The sequence below is a fragment of the Myotis davidii genome, unplaced genomic scaffold, assembly GCF_000327345.1.
Source record: "Myotis davidii unplaced genomic scaffold, ASM32734v1 scaffold189, whole genome shotgun sequence".
NCBI lineage: Eukaryota > Metazoa > Chordata > Mammalia > Chiroptera > Vespertilionidae > Myotis > Myotis davidii.
The window spans coordinates 6160135-6174489 of record NW_006383017.1 but is presented as its reverse complement, the minus strand read 5'-3'; the positions used below and the strand labels follow the sequence as shown (position 1 = coordinate 6174489).

The following is a 14355-nucleotide window of genomic DNA, read 5'->3' as shown; positions in this document are numbered from 1 at the left end:
CTTTGGTCTCTGAGTTTTTGAGGCTGCCACACAGGCCTTCCCTGAGTTAGTCAGGTTATCATGTGGCCCCTTTTCCTCCACACCCTGAACAAAGAAGTTTGCTCTCTTGTGCTCTTAGGTCCTCTTGGCACACTTGGCTTATGGCTAATGCTTGGCTTCCTGGCATTCTTCTGTGTGGCCCACGGCCATGCAGACCTCCTGCCCTCCCCACCCCCCCAACTCCACCCCCCAACATGCACACAATGGACTAATGGACTGCAACTAGCCTGACGCTGTACTGGACTGTCTCCAACATGGAAAGGAAACTCTGGACACTGGCTCTGCTTCTAGCTCTACTGAAACCCCAGCTATACTTCTTCTATTACTGGACTAAAGAAAATGGGATTTTGGAAACTCAGGGATTTAATTCCATGCAAGTAAAAATCACCCATTCTTCTGTGTGAATCTCAGAAAATTCCTTTTCTCGGAATATTTCACAGTAGCACTCAGTGGGGATGAAGACTCCCCACTTCTTCTGATATCAAAGGTAGGATGGGTGAGGCAAATAGGTGGGTTGGGATTGTAGATAGCCTGGCAATTGAAAGAGGGGGTCCTAGAAAAAGAGGTAAATTTCTAAACCCCTTTGTTCCTGGTCAACCCCCATTAATCTGAGCAGGTTCTGGAATCACTACATGGTGCATATTTTCTCACCTCTTCCCTGTTAAAGGGGGTGCTCCAGACTCAAGCAGAATTCCTCCAGTTAATCAGCATATCTATAGCAGGAGCTATTAGCCTGAAGGCCACCAGAAAGAGGAAGCATTTCACAGTTACATCCCTTAGTGCTACTTTTAGGAAAACAGCAGGTTCCTCTCATCATCACCAACAATTTCTTAATCACTAAAATTTTGATTTCTGAGAGAAATTTACTTTCCTACATGTTCTTCCATCCTTTTCTCTTAAGTCTATATCATCATCACAATATCCTGTTTCTCTGTCTTTTCCCCTATTTTGAGCATTGTGTTAACTATTTATTCCCAAAGAAGAGTACCCTTGCAAGCTACACAGCCTCCAGCCAAAGTGTTCCTAAAATCCACAGACCACCACTGGCTCACAATGGGGATGTAGGTGATGTGTAGACATTCATACTGCTCAACAGGTTTTCAAAAACACATCTAGATCAAGAAGCAGTTATAAACTCTATAGCCACTTGCCAGAATCTATATATATATAAAGCTAATATGCTAAGTGTCCATCCTACTGGTAGCTATGACGTGCACTGACCACCAGGGGGCAGATGCTCAATGCAGGAGCTGCCAAGCTGCAGTGACCCTGAAACCAGAGAGAAGGGAGCCTGATTCCTTGAAGGGCTGTGTGATTCCACCTTCTGCTGTGGGTTATGTTGTTGCTGGGCACATTCAGCCCTGAATCTGCACACTTGTATTTACGTTCCACACCCTGTACAACAGCAACTTTGTAGAGTTCCTCTCTCACAATTCACGACCCCTCAGGGGATGTCGGAGAGCCAGTTTCAGCCCAATCCCCGCAGGCCAGGCCAAGGGACCCCACCTGCTGGAGGGACCCTGCTCACTCCACAGACACCCTTCGAGCCATGTCACCATACCAGGTGTGGTTGGCTGGGGAGGGACTGCAGGAGGTTGGCTCCAGGTCATGTCCGGCCCATCTCACTCAGTCCCGCCCCACTGGCAACCTTCTAATTAATTTCCTTTCAATGTGCACGAATCTGTGCACTGGGTCACTAGTAATGTAATAAAAAACTAGGGCTTGTATTTTGCCTATCTCTTTATTCCATTTTTAGTCCTTTTGTTTTTATTATATTTTTAAAACTATATTGACAGGTGAATGATTAGAATTAAAGCAATAAAACTGGTCCTTCACTTCTGATCATTTGAGAAGTACCAATCTAGATGACCTAAGACCCTTATCAGGTTTTGTGCCTGACTATTTGTAGCTGCTGACTTGGCATTCGTGTGAGAACTGATCCTCCATGTGAGGCCCAGCTTTCCCTAAACAGGTAGGAAAACACCCCTACCTGAGCTTGCTCACCAGAGGTTGTCTCCCACTCCCAAAGCACCTTTCCTTAGGGTTAGAGCTAACACAATGTATCTCTTTGGGGTCCCTGTCTTGCAAATGTCAGCGAGGCATGAATGTAATAGGAAAAGCTTCCCTTTTGGAGCCCAACATCTCGTGTGAAGAATACAACAGGCTCTACATACACCATAGAAATTATTTCCTGCTTCTAATATAGAAGCTGACATGCAGAACTGGACTTTTCCTGCTCTCATGCCAAGATCATCTGTGGATGTCAAACTTTCCTGTTGTGAATGGGTACAAGCTGTGATGGTGCCTTTCAAGGACTTCCAGTGGCCAGAAGAGGAAAATCATGAACCACATCCTCTCAGAGAAGAAGTGCCTATTCACACAGCGGTAGGTCTTGAGCATGGTAGCTGCCTCCTTCCTCCCAGGAACAGCCTGGTCTCTTGCTTGCTATGTGAGTTAGGATGTATGAATTAGCATGACAGGAAGGGGCTTGGCAGAAGCAGCATTTGGCATATTCACACTTATCCCATGAGCACTTGCGGAAAGAATTAGCTATGTGCATTTTCCTGGAAGACAGCATTTCCCTGGTTCATTGGTTGTAGCTTTAATTTACAACAAATGCCTTGAAAATGGGATATGTGTGACATTGTAAGCCTTCTATAAATTCTAATAACAAATGACCCAAGGCTCATTCTCAATTTTTTTCCATTGCTTCAGAAATTGGAATGGAAGACGTAATACACAGAACCATACAGCTGGAAGGGCCCTTACAGATCAGCCAGCAAACCCCGCTCCCATTTTATAAATGCTAAAACTGAAGTCCAGAGAAGGCATGTGATTGCCAAAGATGAGATTCAAAAAACACAGATTGGATTTTAGGGTTTTATGTTTTAATTTTTTTTAAACTATTGAAGGAAGTACAATATACGTACAAAGAAGTTATCAATCATAACTGTAAAACTCAACAAATTTTTATAAACTAACCATTCGCCATAACTGGCACACAGAGCAAGAAGCTGAATATTTCTAGCACTCCTCAAAGTCTCCACAATGCACCCTGTATATTCCTCCCGGCCAAGAGTAGTGGGTATCCTGCCTTCTAGTGTTGTTTGTTCTCTGTGCCTGTCATTGAATGTCATAGAAATGGAATTATGCAGGAGATGATTCTTGTACCAGGCTTCCTTCATTCAACACTATATTGGAGAGCTTCATCAACATTGTTGCATATGGTTTTAATACATTGATTTTCATTGGCATACAGTATTCTTTTGTGTGAGTATAGTACATTTAGGTGGTTTCCATTTGGGGGCTGCTCGTGATCGTGATGCTAAGACCATTCCCGTGTATGTCTTTTGGTGAATATGCATATAATTGATGGGGATTTACTCATATGTTGTGCCTAATGATGCTCCCAAGGAATATTAATGGAAGGAATGAACAACCTCTGTGCAAGTCTGTGCTGTGCGAGGCTGTCACTGCACCCCTGTCTGTGCCAACCACCCAAAGGGAACCCTTTAGGGATTACAGTAGCCATAGCAGTGATTTATGGCTGGGACTGTTCACAAGGACTGCCAGAAGCCAAAGTAAATAGTCACTTGCTGCTTTATTAATATAAAAATGTGTATTTAATTTGCTTTTATTTTTACTTACACAAATTATATATGAGTACATTCTTATTCTATAAGCATACATAACAAAACAATCATGGTTGCAAGGACATTTGTCTGCTTTCTTGATCACAAAGCAGCATCAGTGCCTGGCACAGAATGTTCTAGACAGTACTTGCTGAGTGAATGAATGTTGGGTGGTACACATGACCACTGTGTCATCCCTGAAGCTTCCCCAGAGCTAATCTCACCTCTGAGTTTGTGTTTTTCCATTTCTTTCTATACATGTGTGTATGCCTGGGGGTGTGTTAATAGCATTGGATGACACCATGTTGTGTGAGTTTTTACTGAAGAATTTTTATTATCAGGACATAGAGATCTACCTTTTTATGAGCTGCCGGTGTAACATTGCGTGGTATGGATGTATTATGCTTTTTTTATGGATTTATTATGCTATCTCTAGTTTTTTGACAGCACAAATGATGGTGCAATGCACATTCTTATGAATATGTATAAACGTTTCTTAGTGGTAGATACCAAAAAAGAATTGCTGGCTCACAGGGGGTGTACATTTTTAATACTTCCAAAATGACTGTTCCAATGCATATTTTCATCACCAGGAAGTACCCGTTTCTCCTCATTGTTGCTGTGATTGATATTATCCAAGTTAGAAATTTTCGACAAATTAATATGTGAAAAATGTCATTTAATTTGCATTTCCATCCCTATTCCTGGAGTTGGGCATCTTTTCATATATCTGTTGATTAGGTTTGGGTTTGAGTCAAGCCTGCTGCAAAGACCATGTGTATAGTCATAAGTCACTTAGTGGGCGGCTGAGGCCTGCCAGCCCCCATCAGGGCTTCTTCTTACTGCTGTGTTGCTTTTTATGCTGATCTTCAAAGCTGTCTGAATCCTAGACAATCCCTGGTGTATCTTCACCCAAATGCTAAGAGTGCAAAAAAAGTGATTTAAATAAGTCTTCAGCATCCCATGGGATGAGGAGGAATGTTGGCCAGTCCAGTGTACTGGTATGAGGTACAAAGACTTGGAGACTTGATTTTCCAGTTAATTATCTTAATACTTTCTCTTGATATGAGAGCTAGGAGGGGAAAAAATCAAGTTTTTCTAGGAGGCTTATATATCTTTGACACCAAAATGGAGTCTGAGTTCTGAAAAGTGCTGTACAGGGTGTGATATTTCAACTACACCTGCAGTGAGCTTATTTATATTCCTGCATGTGGGCTCATTACCCAGTCAGTTCCTGACAAGCATTAAGAGCAGATGTTCTGGAGGCAAATTGTCCAAATGCTGGTCTTTGCTGGCCACAAGCTGGTGCAGCCCTGGCCGAGTGCCTCATTTGCTTGGAGCATTGTCCCATTCACCAAAAGGTTGTGGGGTCAATTCCTGGTCAGGGTGCCAATGGGAGGCAACCAATCGACGGTTCTCTCTCACATAAATGTTTCTCTCTTTCTCTCTCCCTCCCTCTCTCTCTAAAATCAATAAAACATATCCTCAGGTGAGGATAATTATTTTTTAAGCTGGTGCATGTTTCTGAAGCTCTGTTTCTCTGTTTTATTTTCAACTATGAAATAGAGAAAATAATAAAATCCATTTTGTGTAATTATCAAGAGGATTCATTAATCAGTAAATGTAAGGTACCTAGCACAGAGCCTGGCATATAGTACGTATTCATTAAAGGTTCTTGCTGTTATTATCATCAATAGGGTTAGTTTTGACTGGTTCATACATAGAGCAAGGTTTAAATTAGAGTTTAGAACATGTCCCAGTTCTTTTCTGCTCTTATGCTGGGGAAGATCACTCTAGTGTGCCCCGCAACTCATTTACTGCTAACCCTCACATTGGGTAGAAGTCACATGGACCTCTGATGTTGACTTTATACCCAGCTCCTTGCAAGATTTAGCCCAGCAGTTGCAAATGAGGAGCATTTCACAAATGGACCCACCAGACCACGAAATTCCAAGTGAATTCTTACCCAAAGCATAAATTGATTCAAGTTTGCTCAGACCTTGGCCTCACGAGCCCTTGGCTGACATTTCTGTTTGAAACCTGACACCTTGCCAGAAAGTTTCTTCAGTTTGAATAAAATGAAAAGAAGGACCTAATTCCAATAACAGATGGACCCAGCAGGGCCAGCAGTTGATTGGGATTATTTTTGTCCTACAAGAACTCGGCCTTCCAGGCTGTGACTCAAGACCGCTTTTCGTAGGCCTTGCATTCAGGAGAGACTAACCAGAGATTCACAGATTTGGGTGAAGTGAAATCACATCCCAGACGCTTTTTTTCTCAGCTTCCTCAGAGTTCCCATTCTTTGAGGTCCAGCCACCCTTGGTTTTGGTAATGAGACTGATTGAATGTCAAGGCATATGATGGAGTACCATTCGAGAAACGCTGGAAAGATGCACTTTTCACAATTACTCCAGACCGGGCCTTCCATGTGGAACTCCTTCCATGTGAATTCTAATGAGGTAAGAATCTTCTTTGATTAGAATCTTCTTTCAAAACGCAGCGTTCCTAGGGAAAAAGACATAGGCTATTGTTACTCCATGAATCCTTCATTTCCACATATTTGCCAGTGCTTCCCAGGTGCCTGGGACTGTGCTGTGAACCAAGGGGATAGTGGTTAGCAAAGCAAACATTGTCCTCCTGGTCCTTATGTTGTACATAGCTCAGTCAAGGGGAGACAGATATTGGACAGACAAATACATCACAGTGTGACGAATGCAAAGGACTCACCAGGAAGAGCCTTGGGGGATGAGGGCTTGGCCTTGACTCTGCATGACCTGGATTATCTCTCCCTCTGTGTGGGCCCAAGGGTCATGGGAGGCCTTCCTAGATGCTGCTCTGAGTGAGAATTTTACCTCCTGTGAGGTACCAGGGCATGTAGCCAGCTCAGAGCCCCAGAGTACCTCACTAAGGTCTCATTACAGTGTCTCTCTTGGAGTCTCCGACACAGGATCACACTGTAGATGAGACTGAGATCGTGTATGTGGTGAAACAGCTGCTATCGATAGTACAGGAACTGTCAACAAGGAAGTAAGACCATCCCCATCCCCCACCAGATTTATGGCTTAAAACCCACAGGGATCAGCTCCATCCAACATGGTAACTAATTTCACTTTATGGTAACCCCAGGCTCATTACGTGCTCACTGTAATACATAAGTATGCTAAACAGCTCACCCCACACCCCACGCACAGAAAGCCCACATAAGGACACAAAATGGCCAGTGGAGCTCTTCCCAGAAATCTCTACCATTTACCAGAAAAATCCTGAACACACCCCCCCTTATCAAATGCCTACCCCTGATTAAATTAACCTTAATAAAGGAAGGAAATGTCACTAAAGAGGGGCTGCGTGATCTGTGGTGTAACTCACTCTCTGTCCCACTTCTTCACCAATAACTCACCCTCATTTTAGACTCTGTGTTGTCTTGTATTTGAATTCTTTCCTGTGTGAAGCCAAGAACCCACACTAGATCCCCAGATATCCAGAATGCCTGCATCAAGCCACCTTACAATGAAGCTTTTCTGCACATTTCACCCTGAAATAATCTAAGTTGAGACAAAGGGAGGAAGAGAGAGACAGAAAGGACCCTGAATAAACAGAGACAGGTAGATTGTGATCATACTGTTAGTGTTCTGAATGCATCTGGTACTAAACATCCATCCCTTGTCAAGACGGAAATATAACAGTTTAACTCAGGGCACCTGGGCTTGAGTTACACTCTTGTCATTCATCATCTCTGACCTTGGAAAGCCATTGAACTTCTATTGCCTCAGTTTTCTCATTTGGAAAAAAGGATTTAAATCACCACAGTCCATTAACTGGATTGTTTTGTCACTTGAATGAGATTAAACAAGTCAGTGCTTTCAGAATATAAAAATGTTAACGAATACTAGTTGCCATTGTTATATATAAATTTTCAATAGATGTATGTACCGTGGGTACAAAGCACAGAGTCTATGCTTTAGGATTGGCTTGGGATCAAAGGGTAGACTGAGGCTGTGAAACTCTGGGCTGACCAGAAAAAAAGATCCTTCCTCCTCTTCCTTATTATCTCCAAAGTGTATTTCCATGGTGCTTCTAACTTTTCAGATACTCACACATCAGTCATTTTACATTCACGCCTCAGTCTCAAGAGACCCACTTCTTTCGCTCGCAGACGTCCAAGTGCATGTCATTTGACAAGACTGCATTGTTACCCTTGTGAGACAAATACATTACAGGCTGGAGAGATTTGTATTGTGCAAGTAACGTCCTCTTAGACCATTGAGATCCTAATCTCCATTGGAAAGAGAAACTGCAGTGTGAGATTAGGTAAGACTTGGGGGAGATCATCCATGAAAGCCACGCTTGCCAAGTCAAGAACAAGACTGTCAAGTCTATGACTGGTTCCTTCAAAAGCACCCTAGAAAGATGCTTAGCCTCTTACCTCTAGTGGTTGGGGTGCCACTGTTCCTGTGTGAAAAAGCAGCCCCCTGGGAAGCTTCCAGAAACCACGTGTGTTCTGACATTTGCCAGTGGTCTATCTCTTCAGGAATTGCTTCTCCACATCTGTTTGCTCTAACTGTTAAAGAAGTAGATTTCAAAACCATGTGGGGAAACAGGAGGACATAAAAGGCAGATGCTACATGGAGGGAACAACATAGGTCAATTGTGGCACCTCCAGTTGTGAACACCCAGCCCCAGCAGGAGAGCAGCCTTGCCCTTGAGGGAGTGACCAGGGGGGGCTCAATGCCATGCCTCCCTGTCCAAACCCCCAAGTTCCCCACTTCTCATCAGCATGGTGGTGGTCAAAGAGCAGGGGATTTGGAATTGAAGGAGTCAAGCTGAAATCCCAGCCCCATCATTTATTAACTGAATAATTTTGAGCAATATTCTTATCCTTTCTGAACCTCAGTTTCCTCATCTGAAAAACAAAGTTGCTCTTGTGATAGAATCATTAAGAAAATTCAGTGGGAAATTGTGGATATAGTGCTTAGCGCAGCACCTGACCCATAGCAGGTACTTACTTGGTAGTGGTTGTACTCACTTATTCATCCATTCCTGTTAGGGAAGCAGAATGAACACAGTATAATTTAGACCTTCTTAAAGTCTTTCCTTCTTTCCCCATGTGACTTAATCACGGAGGCCCTTCTGAGCACCTACGTAAAACTGCAAACCTGCCTCACAGACTCTTCCCCTTGCCCTTACATAGTTCCAGCCCATCCCCCATCCTTTGGCATTGCCCTGTTTTTCTCACTATCACTTCCCTAGCAGATCACATGATTCACTTAGTGTTTAGATTTGTTGTTTGTTATGGTTTGTCTCCTCCTGACAGAACCTAAGTTTACAAGCATGGACTTTTATAATATATTCTTTGCCACCAGAAAACAAACGTGGCACATAATAGTGCTCAATGCATATTTTTTGAATGAATTAAGGCCCTGGAATCATCGGGTTGGGCTGCTGCCAGTGCTGGTCTTTTCTTGTACTGGTGTTTGTGACCTTTAGCAAATTAATCCCAGCCTCAGTGCTCTCCTCTAAGATACTGACAATGCTGATTACGAGCCCTCAGAGTACAAGGAATTAAATGAAATTATGTCTGTAAAGCACATGGTGTGGCATCCGAGGCACAGTAACTTCTAACTAAACGAAAGCTATTAGAGTGAAAATTTGAGAAGCTCTTGATTTCTATGCTAATGTAGAGAGAGAGACAAGGCATCACCCAGAATCATTTCCAGAAACATCTACCCTGAGACTCATTCTCAATTCACTTCCACAAGAATGTGAATTTCACCTCCACTCTGAGCCCCACCAGTTGCCAACTTCCCCCAGATCACAGCATGGTGGCCAATGGGGACATCCGGATATCATCACCAGTATTTGGCCCCATCACGTGTATGTTTGACTGGTGCTGGGATCAAGACAGTGTTGCCTCCACAGACATGTCATTAGCTTCTGTGGGAGCCAAAGCTATAGTTACTACCCTCAAAGAGTTTATGATCTAAAACATTCTCAAGAGAGAACCAAGGAACACCATGTGAATAGCCATTATAGTCTTCAAATGTGTGTGCATGTGTGTGTGCACATGGATTGCATCAGTGGAGGTTGGGAGTGTGCAAGAACCAGTTGGGTTTCTAGCACATTTTAGTGGGCAAAGGCAGCCTGTCACTTTTCCCTAGCTTCCCTCCACCCAATATGAAACCTTACAAACTGAAAGTAACTATATAGGATGGTCTGAACATAATTCCTAATTAAAAGCAGGTCATAACAAGTAGTTAAGTCCTAGGCCTGTAGCTTCCTTGACAACGGTCACTCTTTACCTTAAGTGAGCCTGTCTGTTGTCTTTCTGCCTCTAAGGCAACAGACCTTCAGAATGTCAGGATAATTTCTATTTTCCGGACTCCTCGGGGCACAACCACAGCACCAGAGCAGAGACCACAGAGCCCTCATTACTACCTTGTTCCCTGAACACCATCTCTGTGAGCTGAAATGTGAATTATTAACTCTTGTACCCACCAATGTAAAAGAATTAGTGTCTTTGCATTTTACTTTTATCCAATTCCAGCGGCTTCCCTGCTCTGCTTTCTCTCGCCCCCTTAATTTACCACCAATGGAGTCTATGTAACCCTCCTTATGGCTCCTCCTTTGATTCTAATCCTATATAATAAAAGCCTAATATGCTAATTGTCTGGTCATCCAGTCCTCCATTCAACAAATCCAAGCGTAATATGCTAATAATATGCTAAGGCAACTCAATCACTGGCTATGATGTGCACTGACTACAAGGGGGCAGACGCCCCAACTGGTAGGTTAGCTTGTTGCTGGGGTCTGGCCAATCGGGACTGAGTGAGATGGGTTGGACATGTCCTGGAGCTCTCCTATGGTCCCTCCCCAGCTGGCCAAACTCCTGCGTCCCTCCCAGGCCGATTGTGTACCATGTCCTGGAGCTCTCCTATGGTCCCTCCCCAGCTGGCCAAACTCCTGCGTCCCTCCCAGGCCCTGATTGTGTACTGGTGGGGTCCCTCAGCCTGGCCTCCGCCGTCTCACAATCCAGGACCCCTTGGGGGATGTTGGAGAGCAGGTATCAGCCCGATCCCACAGGCCAGGCCAAGGGACCCCACTGGTGCACGAATTCGTGCACTGGGTCTCTAGTGTATAAAATAGGCTGCCAAACTGTCATTGTCAGGAACATTTTCTCAATCCATTGAGATTTTTGCTTCCTGACAACTGTCAGTTTGGCTCAAATAAGCTCATAAAAACTTCTTTACAGGTTTGCATGTGTCTTATGTCAACATTTATAACAGCCAGAGTTTGATGCATGTTTACTACATGCCAGGTGCTTCATAACTATCAGTCATTGGTCGCACAGCCGCTTGTTTGTTCTGAAAAGTCTATTGAGTGCAAGGCGCATGCGGGCACTGTGGCTGCAGCAACAAACAGGGTAGGTCAGTCCTTTTTCATCAAACGTAAATGCTGGTGGCAGACACCAGAGTGAGGAATCATTCCACATATCATTAATCATCAATTATGTATTCGTTCACTCAAAACCCACCTATTAAACCTACTATGGGATGGTCGGTGTTACAAAGGAGAAGTTCGTGGTGCTCTGGGGTCAGTGTGTCTGAGGGGCACGTGGGGAAGCTCAGCGTGGACTCCCACAGAGATGTGACTTGAACCGCATGCCCTGAAGGAGGGAGAGCTCGCAGCTGGGTCCCTTTTTGTGGAGGAAGTATCTAAGGCTCAGTGAGGTCACAGTACTTGACCAAGCAGCCACAGTCATACCTGATGGACCCCAGATTTGAACCCCAGTTTTCCTAGCTCCCATGGCGGCGGCCTTTCCACCAGGCTAGTGGTGTTCTTAGACCGGGAGGCATGTTAAACGGCCCGGGCTTTTTCAACATCTGTGTGCGGGGCTCCACCAAAGATCCCCTCCATGGTCCTGGTGGAGCCAGGGGTGGGGGCGGTGAGAGCAAGTGCAGCAGCGCCCCGGGTGCGCGGGGTGCACAGCTCCCCGAAGGCCGCTGCCTCCCCGCTCTGGCTCTGCCGCAGGGAAAGCTGCCTCGGAGCCCCCCAGGTAGCACTGGCGCCCTGCGGAGCCAGGGGTCTCCTCCCTGTCCTGCCTGGTGTGGGGCTGGGGCTGTCAGCACTCCAGCCTCGCTGACATCACCCGGAGAGCTTCACAGCCTTCCCGTGCCGCCTCCAGACAACAGCACCGGAATCGCCGCGGAAAGGCCCCAGACAGGCATTTACTAGAAGCTTCCATGTGATTTAGCATAGATAATCTCCAGGGTCCCTTCTGACTTAGAATCGTCCACCTCCGTGAAGTCCTTCATCCCCTCTTTCCGAGGATTGAGGGTGCGGAAGGCGGCCTGGGGGCTGGAGGTTTGGGGCTGGGGCGGGTGGGCGCTGGCGTGGAGCGGGGATGATGCATTGCCAAGACCTGCTGCTCCGCTCCGGCGGCGTCTCTGTGAACATAGTAACTTCTCTTCTGACTGATTTATGTGGCGTTTGGAAAGCAGCCCCCAGAACTGGCTGTTCTCCCCTCAGCGCTATTAACATAAATATGCACACAGGGCCTTCAGCTCCTGCTTCTCTGTGTAAATGAGGCTTAAGGGGCCCTGAGCTCCCAGCTGAGGAGAAGCCAGAGGAGAGGAAGTGTCCTCAGAGGCACAGAATGAAAGGGGAAAGGACACGTTGCTAAGCGACAGTGTCAAGCTGGGCCAGGGATTAGCCGCGGGTATCAAAGCCAGAGCGTCCACTGCCTGTCCCTCCAGCAGGGCCTTTCCCGGCAGAGCGAGATCATTAAAGCAGCTCCTCCCAATCGGGAGCACCAGGCCCCTTCCTTCTGGGCAGGACGCAAATATTGGGCGGGAATTAAGTGATTTAAACAAACATGTCTTATGTCTTCTTGGGGGGGGGGGGTGGTCAGTGAGACTAGATTCCCTGCTGTGGGGCTTTCAGAGTCCAAGAGCAGGTAAACTTTGAGACTCCAGAGAGGCAGGCTGGTGGCAGTGCCTCCGAAATCGTTTACAACGTTTCCTTTTGAGGGAGGAGTGCTTTCCAAGAGAGTCTGAGAAACCAGTATACAAACAGCTTACCTGGTGTTCTGTGCCAGGAGTTTTACATGGATTCTTTCTTTTCATCTAAGTGACCCTGCTCCATTGGGTACTTTTTTGTTCCCTTCTTTGTGCAGGTAGAGAAATGAAGAGGGGACGTACTTGCCCAAGATGACACGGGCGGTGGGAACTGGAAGGAACCTGGGCTCTGGAGTTAAAATCATCTGGATTCTCAACAAATGGTTCTGCTATTTGTTGGGTGGACACGTTGGGACAAGTTAATTAAGGTCGCTGAGCCTTAGTTTCCTCATTTGCAAACTGGGAGGTATAAACCGCAGCTTCGCAGAGAATATAGATAATCTTTGTAGAGTGCCTAGTAGGTGTCCCATTAATGGCAGTAGATATTATCATCATCATCTTATATTTAATGTTAGAAAAAGGAGTTTATAAGTGGTGTCCGGAAAAGAATATGTGTTTTGATCAAATCAAACAAAACAAGGAGTACCACCTGCCATGGGAGAGGGCAGGCCAATGGTAAAACTCTCCAAGAAAACGGGAAGTCCTCCTGCTAGTCTTCAGGTTAAACCTGCTTATTCCTAAGCACCAGCAGGCAGCAGAGACCCTCCTATGGAGTTCATAAAGAGGGAGGTGGCAAGTTTGGGGGCCTTGAGGGTGAGTACTTCTGGGGCACAGGAGCTAGGGAAAGTAGGGGCTGCCATCTGTCTGGCCATCAGAATTTCTGAGGTGCTTCTGCAATCAGGTTCCTAAATCTGGGCCTGTAGATTCTGTGAGGCCCCTGCAACTATGTACCGTAGGGACCTTCCAGCTGATTCTGATGATCTCAGTTTACCATGAAAGCTGGAGGGGGCACCACCATCCCCCACCCCCACTGATCAGTTACCCAGCAAGGAGTCAGAGGAGAGCCACGTGTAATTACTTCTGGGAACCAGAGTTTGTGGCTTTTCCCCGTGCAAGCATCCAAAAGCTTTCAAACATCTTGGTTTTTGAGGGACACATTTTCCCCATGTTTTGTGGTTGGTACAGTGGCCTGGGCATTTGGTTCATGTTGTTATAACAGCATAAGCTGGGGAGCCAAGCAGGCCTGGCTTCAAGCCCCAGTGCTGGAGATAGGGAGACGTAACACTAGAAAGCCAGGAGCTGCTGAATAGTTAATATCCATGCCATCACCTTCAGGGTGCAAGTGAGAAGCCAGGTTGGAGAAATAAAATCCTGAATTACATTTAGTAATTGTTTTCAGGGAAGCAGGAAGTAAAAACCTTTTAGTATCCTTGTTTATTAATATACTAGTGACCCGGTGCATGGATTTGTGCACATTGAAAGGAAATTAATTAGAAAGTGGCTGACGGGGTGGAACTGGGCTAGATGGGCAAGACACGCCCTGGAGCCAACCTCCCATGGTCCCTCCCTGGCCGGCCACACCTCAGGTGGCACTGTGGCTCAAAAGGCATCTGAGGAGTGAGCAGGTTCCCTCTGGTAGGTAGGGTCCCTTGGCCTGGCCTGTGGGGATTGGGCTGAAACCAGCTCTCCGACATCCCCCAAGGGGTCCTGAGTGTGAGAGGGCACTCTGCAAAGTTGCTGTTGTACAGGGTGTGGAACACAAACACAAGTGTGCAGTAAACCAGATTCTC

General features: G+C 45.7%; 1 long non-coding RNA gene across 2 annotated transcripts in view; it reads right to left on the bottom strand.

The window, feature by feature from the left end:
- Nucleotides 1-5128: 5128 nt before the first annotated feature.
- The window catches only part of LOC102771423, a 271101-nt gene continuing 261874 nt past the window's right edge, over nt 5129-14355 (bottom strand). For both annotated transcript variants that reach the window (XR_001512410.1, XR_436500.2), the window contains one exon: nt 5129-6176. This is a non-coding gene — a long non-coding RNA (uncharacterized LOC102771423). The remainder of the gene's footprint in view (nt 6177-14355) is intronic.